General features: G+C 42.2%; 1 non-coding gene across 1 annotated transcript; it reads right to left on the bottom strand.

Annotated features, from left to right (window-relative positions):
* Positions 1-1,816: 1,816 nt before the first annotated feature.
* Positions 1,817-1,890, bottom strand: TRNAN-AUU (transfer RNA asparagine (anticodon AUU)). The gene has a single exon. It is a non-coding gene; the product is annotated as a tRNA-Asn (tRNA).
* Positions 1,891-6,227: the final 4,337 nt, after the last annotated feature.

The raw sequence follows: 6,227 nt of genomic DNA, 5'->3' as shown, positions 1-6,227 counted from the left end.
CGTGTGGCAGACCCTGTCACTGAAATGATGGGTTGGTTAAAGTGTGCATGTCCTGTTTTGTTTATACAACATAAGGGTGGGTGGGAGGGCCCAAGGATAATTCCATCTTGCACCTCTTTTTTCTTTTCTTTTTCTTTGCATCATGTGCTGATTGGGGAGGGTTTTTTGGAAGGGACATCCTGCGTGACACTGCAGTGCCACTCCTAGATGGGCCCGGTGTTTGTGTCGGCCACTAGGGTCGCTAATCTTACTCACACAGTCAGCTACCTCATTGCGCCTCTTTTTTTCTTTGCGTCATGTGCTGTTTGGGGAGGGTTTTTTGGAAGGGACATCCTGCGTGACACTGCAGTGCCACTCCTAGATGTGCCCGGTGTTTGTGTCGGCCACTAGGGTCGCTAATCTTACTCACACAGTCAGCTACCTCATTGCGCCTCTTTTTTTCTTTGCGTCATGTGCTGTTTGGGGAGGGTTTTTTGGAAGGGCCATCCTGCGTGACACTGCAGTGCCACTCCTAGATGGGCCCGGTGTTTGTGTCGGCAACTAGGGTCGCTTATCTTACTCACACAGCGACCTCGGTGCAAATTTTAGGACTAAAAATAATATTGTGAGGTGTGATGTGTTCAGAATAGGCTGAAAATGAGTGTAAATTATGTTTTTTGAGGTTAATAATACTTTGGGATCAAAATGACCCCCAAATTCTATGATTTAAGCTGTTTTTTAGGGTTTTTTGAAAAAAACACCCGAATCCAAAACACACCCGAATCCGACAAAAAAAATTCGGTGAGGTTTTGCCAAAACGCGGTCGAACCCAAAACACGGCCGCGGAACCGAACCCAAAACCAAAACACAAAACCCGAAAAATTTCCGGCGCTCATCTCTAGTATTTACCCTGCACACAAACAATATAACCCACCTAAATCTCTCTGCAAATGTTATATATGCCCCCCCCCCCATCCCTGCAGTGCACATGGTTTTGCCCACTAGCTAACAAATTTGCTGCATCTGGGAATTACAGCAGCTTAATATTTCTTTTTACAGAAGGTTCAGCAAATTAAATTATTTAGTGAAATACTGTAATCATAACAGTTACAGGGATATTGTAGGTAGATTTATTGTCAGTGGATAAATGTAAAAATTAAACCCTTAGGCATAGTTCCAAAATGCTGTCATTGCAATCCAGATTTTAAGGATATCATGCTTGAGCACAGGTGACTTAATTAGAACTTCGGTCAATGTGAATTAACCATTGGACTCAACCATGGTTATCCTTAAAACCCAGGGGTCTATTTAAGATCGATCTTAATCGATGTTGGGCTTCCAGGTTGAAAAAAACACACACATTTGTTTTCACATTAAACAGACTTCCACATGAGAAAGCAGCAAGGATGCAGTGGCGTTAATGTTTCCTGGTGTCAACTTGTATTATTTCAGTAGACATTGAAATGAGGATGCATCTTGCTGCCTTTCCAATGAAGCAAGTTTAATTTAGTAATAGGTGAAAAACCATCCTTACAAAGGTGTTAATCAGAGACTTGGCTTTGTGGACACTTTTCAGAGAACAAATTTGTTAGCATAAAAATAAAGCCAGAAAATGAAGAGCTGTTTAATCACTCGATTGGATTTTTCTGCCAGCATATTTTTTTTCTCTGCAACCCACTGCTAAATTGTGCTTCCTAGCTGTTTTTTATAAAATCACTGAATCAAATCTAACTCTGATTACATCAGAGAAGGCCATGTACCCTACACCATAAGAGGAGGTTTGAAATTTTGACTTGTCTACTTAAATATCACCAAAATCTGATCACAAGGTTAATTACGTCCCTGGGTGGGATTGAACCACCAACCTTTTGGTTAATAGCCAAACACACTAACCGATTGCGCCACAGAGACACTTTGCAAAAGTCCATACTGACAAAGGCTAATAAGCATTCATCTAAAACGTTTCCTAGAAAAACTTTAAAAAGTCAATAATCTGGAGAGTTTTTGTAAGATGTTTCTTCCATCAACCAACGAAGAAACACATTGGTACTTTCCCATGATGAGTGAGTGCTTCAGGATCTCTTGCACTTACATGTGCAGCAGAGTACTGCAATGGAAGCATGCTGGGCCCATAACCCAGAGGTAGGCAGATTGAAACTATCCTCTGCTATATGCATTTTTTTTGTTAATTAAAGTAATCCAAAACTGGGATTGATATTTTGTCTCTTTTATTTTTACTTAAAGTACAATAACTTTTACCATTTTAATTTGTTTTAATAGTATATTGACAGTATTATTTTCTTTCAAAAATCCACTTCATTTTCTTTACCCTATTATTAAAATGGTAATTGAAGAAGAGGAATTGTTGCTTTGACTGCAGCATTCCCGGGGTTAACTGGTGTTTCTTCAAGTCACAAGGTATGGAGCTGCTGTATAGTTACTCGCAAGTCAGTAGTTGTATGATGCTCACACCTGTTAAGCTGGATACACACAGAATGCCCTACACAGGGGGTGAAATGAGCGCCACCCCCACCCCCCGTACGTTCAGCACACATCACGCTGTGCTGAGCGGGGGGAGAGATGTGTGCTGAGCAGTTCGCTCAGCACACATCTCTCCCCAAAATCGGGCCGTGAATACGGACCTTTAAACTGGATCCACACTTAGATTATCTGTCCAATTTTTTTTTCTAGTTGAAACAAAATTATGCTAATATGTGGCAGCAAATTACAATTGACCATTTGTTCACAAACACTGGAAAACATCCAAAAATGGTCATTTAGATAAATTGGTTAAATCCATTTCATTTAGCTAATTTATCCAAACTACCTTTATTGTATCTTTGTGGGTGAATGATGTGTGGGTCAGTGTTGAGGGTGGTGGAGGAGATGGTTAATAGGCACAGCAGGGTGTGGACAGTCAAATAGTGTGCTTAGAGGTTCAGAGTCATTGTATGAGACTCTGGCAACAGTGACTTGATGAGTCTGGTGTCCATAGGGTGGGACGCATTAACCTTTTTATGCTATTGAAATAGTTCTCCTCCTGACCGACGCAGTTCCTTGCTCCGAAGTTGGTGTATTGTCCTGTTGCAGCGCCTCTCCACTGTGGTCACAGTGAGCTGTGTGGTGTTGCTGGCGCATGCCAATCTCCCCCCAACCTCCCTCTTGCATTTCAGACCTACGTACGCATGATGGGATCTTGTATGATATGCACGTGTGCTGTAGAGATGAAAGTGGGGGTGAGGAGGCAGATCGTGAGATGGGGAAACTTTGTGGACTGTTAGCGAAGGGGAGCACTGGGCAATCTGAGTTGCAAAGAGGGCAGCAGAAGAGGTTATTGCATGTGCACTGGTGACAGGTCCATCCTTGGTGGCCAGCCTCAGTGGCAAAGGGGTACATGAGCTAGTGTCCCTTGGCCAGCCATGTACCATGGCCACCTCCCTACCTCCTATATATTCTCCCTGATCTGTCACTTTGTTACGGTCTGCTGCTGGCACTGGTGTATCGTCCTGCAGTTGCCGTCTCCGCCCATTGCTGTGACTTCCCCCAGAGTTAGCCACACAGAGTGACAGATCTGGGAAAATATATAGGAGATCATTACTTTCACTTGCAGCCTACCTTATTTTTTGCAGCCTAGCATGCTCCTGACCCCTTCTCTCACTAATACTTATACAACATTCATGAACTCATCTTAAGGTTTCTTTATTATTCAGTCACACTGTCTTGGATCCAAACCATTTCCTGTGGCATTGCAGTCAAACAATTGAGCTATTTACCCTTGCATAGAAAGGTATAATCTAAGCTAGAGAATTCTATTTGGAGCTCACCTTGTACTTTGTGAAGAAATAATCAGCTTTGTGGCTGAGCAGATATATGGAGTGTGTGGCTGCACACTGCATTGATATGCTGAGTTGCAATGCTAATAATTTTTTTTTTTGCAAAGTACCAATAGCTTCATTGTGAAGGTGGAAAGAAGGGTGTTACGGCATGGAATGTACAAACTGCGAGACCCTGCTGGTAGCGCCTTTGTCTATTTAGTAGGAAGGGCACGTAACAGCCGGAGGGCAATGGAGGAAGCCCCTTTAGGGCTGGAGCCCGGCGGCAACTGACTCCGTTGTCTCTGGCAGTTCCGCCCCTGGACTAGAGGAATGGTCAAGAACATGGCAACATTTAATGCCAAAAAATGCAAAATCATACACGTCTCAAAAATGCAAAGGCTAACTATAATATTAAGGGCATTATAATGGCAAGAGGAAAGCTATCTAAGTATTACTATTTCAGGTAAGCAATGTAACAAAGCAATAGGAAAGGCAAGTCAGATGCTTGTTTGCATAGGTTAAAGAACCAGTAGCAGAAAAAAGTAATACAGGTTGAGTATCCCATATCCAAATATTCCGAAATACGGAATATTCCGAAATACGGACTTTTTTGAGTGAGACTGAGATAGTGAAACCTTTGTGTTTTGATGGCTCAGTGTACACAAACTTTGTTTAATACTCAAAGTTATTAAAAATATTGTATTAAATGAACTTCAGACTGTGTATAAGGTGTATATGAAACATAAATGAATTCTGTGAATGTACACACACTTTGTTTAATGCACAAAGTTATAAAAAATATTGGCTAAAATGACCTTCAGGCTGTGTGTATAAGGTGTATATGAAACATAAATGCCTTCTGTGCTTAGATTTAGGTCCCATCACCATAATATCTCGTTATGGTATGCAATTATTCCAAAATACAGAAAAATCCGATATCCAAAATTCCTCTGGTCCCAAGCATTTTGGATAAGGGATACTCAACCTGTAATGCCACTGTATAGGTCCTTGGTACAGCCACATTTAGAATCCTGTGTTCAGTTCCAGAAGCCATATCTCCAGAAGGCTGTAAATACATTAGGGCAACTAAAATTGTGCATGGCCTACATCACAAAACTTACCTGGAAATACTAAAAAATGTTGATGTGTATAGTTTGGAGAAGGGAAGAGGGAACATACAGTAATAGAAACATTTAAATATATAGAGAGGAATGTAATAGGGTGTGAGAATCAGAAAGTGAGAGATTTTGTGTTTTTTTCCTGTTGTTTTTTTTTTTGTTTTGTTTGATTGTTTGTTTTTAAAGTGGCAATCCTTTACATGGCAAAACCAGGTTGATATTTGCCATGTAAAGGATTGCCACCGTGGGCATGTGTAGAAGGGGCACTGCTACTGTTGGCATTATGTGTGTAAGCTGCACTGATATGGTGGTTATGTGTATAAAGGGCACTGCGACTGTGGGTATTATTATTATTATTATTACATGCGGTGTAATGACAATAAGATAGTGCTACTGTGTGGCGTATTTTGATTTGGGGTGCTATTGTGTGGCCATGCCCCTTCCTTGTGATACCACACCTTCTTTTTTTAAGGAGCGCACTGTCCCTTTATTAAGTATTGGAGAGAGGGCCCAAATTAATAGTTTGCAGGGAGGCGCCAAACACCCTAGCACTGGCCCTTTGGTAGGGGACAGGATTTGCTTCTGCTTGTGCACATATGTTATGATTGCCAGCCAACAGCACTGGTTTTGCCTATAACACTAACTATAAATATTTTGAATTGGTCCTGGACCACCAATCCAAGGCACCCCTGCAAGTGTCCTGAGGCACCCCAGGGTGCAGTTTGAGAACCACTGGTCTAGTGAGTACCCAGGATAATTATTGTAGCTGGTCTGCGGGTAACAGCTCTCAGATCCACTTCTAGAAAAAAATGCAGCAATGTAATTTGAGTGACAAACTGCAGAGATGAACCCTTTCTGTGACTGCTGCACAGGGATCACACAAACTCTATTCATAGGGCTGACTTCACTTAGGGGAGATGTTCTCACCCCGCAAAGAAGTGCGAGTATATACCGCACTTACGGTACCATTGGATTTACAGATATTTTCTTGCAATACACTATGGGGGTCATTCTGAGTTGATTGCTCGCTAGCAGTTTTTAGCAGCCATGCAAACGCATTGTCGCTGCCCACTGGAGAGTGTATATTCACTTTGGAGAAGTGCGAACACTTGAGCAGCAGAGCGCCTGCAAAATCGTTTCAAAATAAGACCAGCACTGTAGTTACACTTCGTGTGCGTTGATTCTAACAACCGAGGGACGGCTTTTGATGTCACACACCCATCCAGCGAATGCCCAGCCACGTCTGCATTTCTTCTGCCACGCCTGCATTTTTCCAAGCACTCCCTGAAAACGGTCAGTTGCCACCCAGAAACGC

The sequence above is a fragment of the Pseudophryne corroboree genome, unplaced genomic scaffold, assembly GCF_028390025.1.
Source record: "Pseudophryne corroboree isolate aPseCor3 unplaced genomic scaffold, aPseCor3.hap2 scaffold_498, whole genome shotgun sequence".
Taxonomy (NCBI): Eukaryota; Metazoa; Chordata; class Amphibia; order Anura; family Myobatrachidae; genus Pseudophryne; species Pseudophryne corroboree.
Note: the sequence above shows the minus strand (reverse complement) of the source record. Positions and strands in the feature narration are given on the sequence as shown.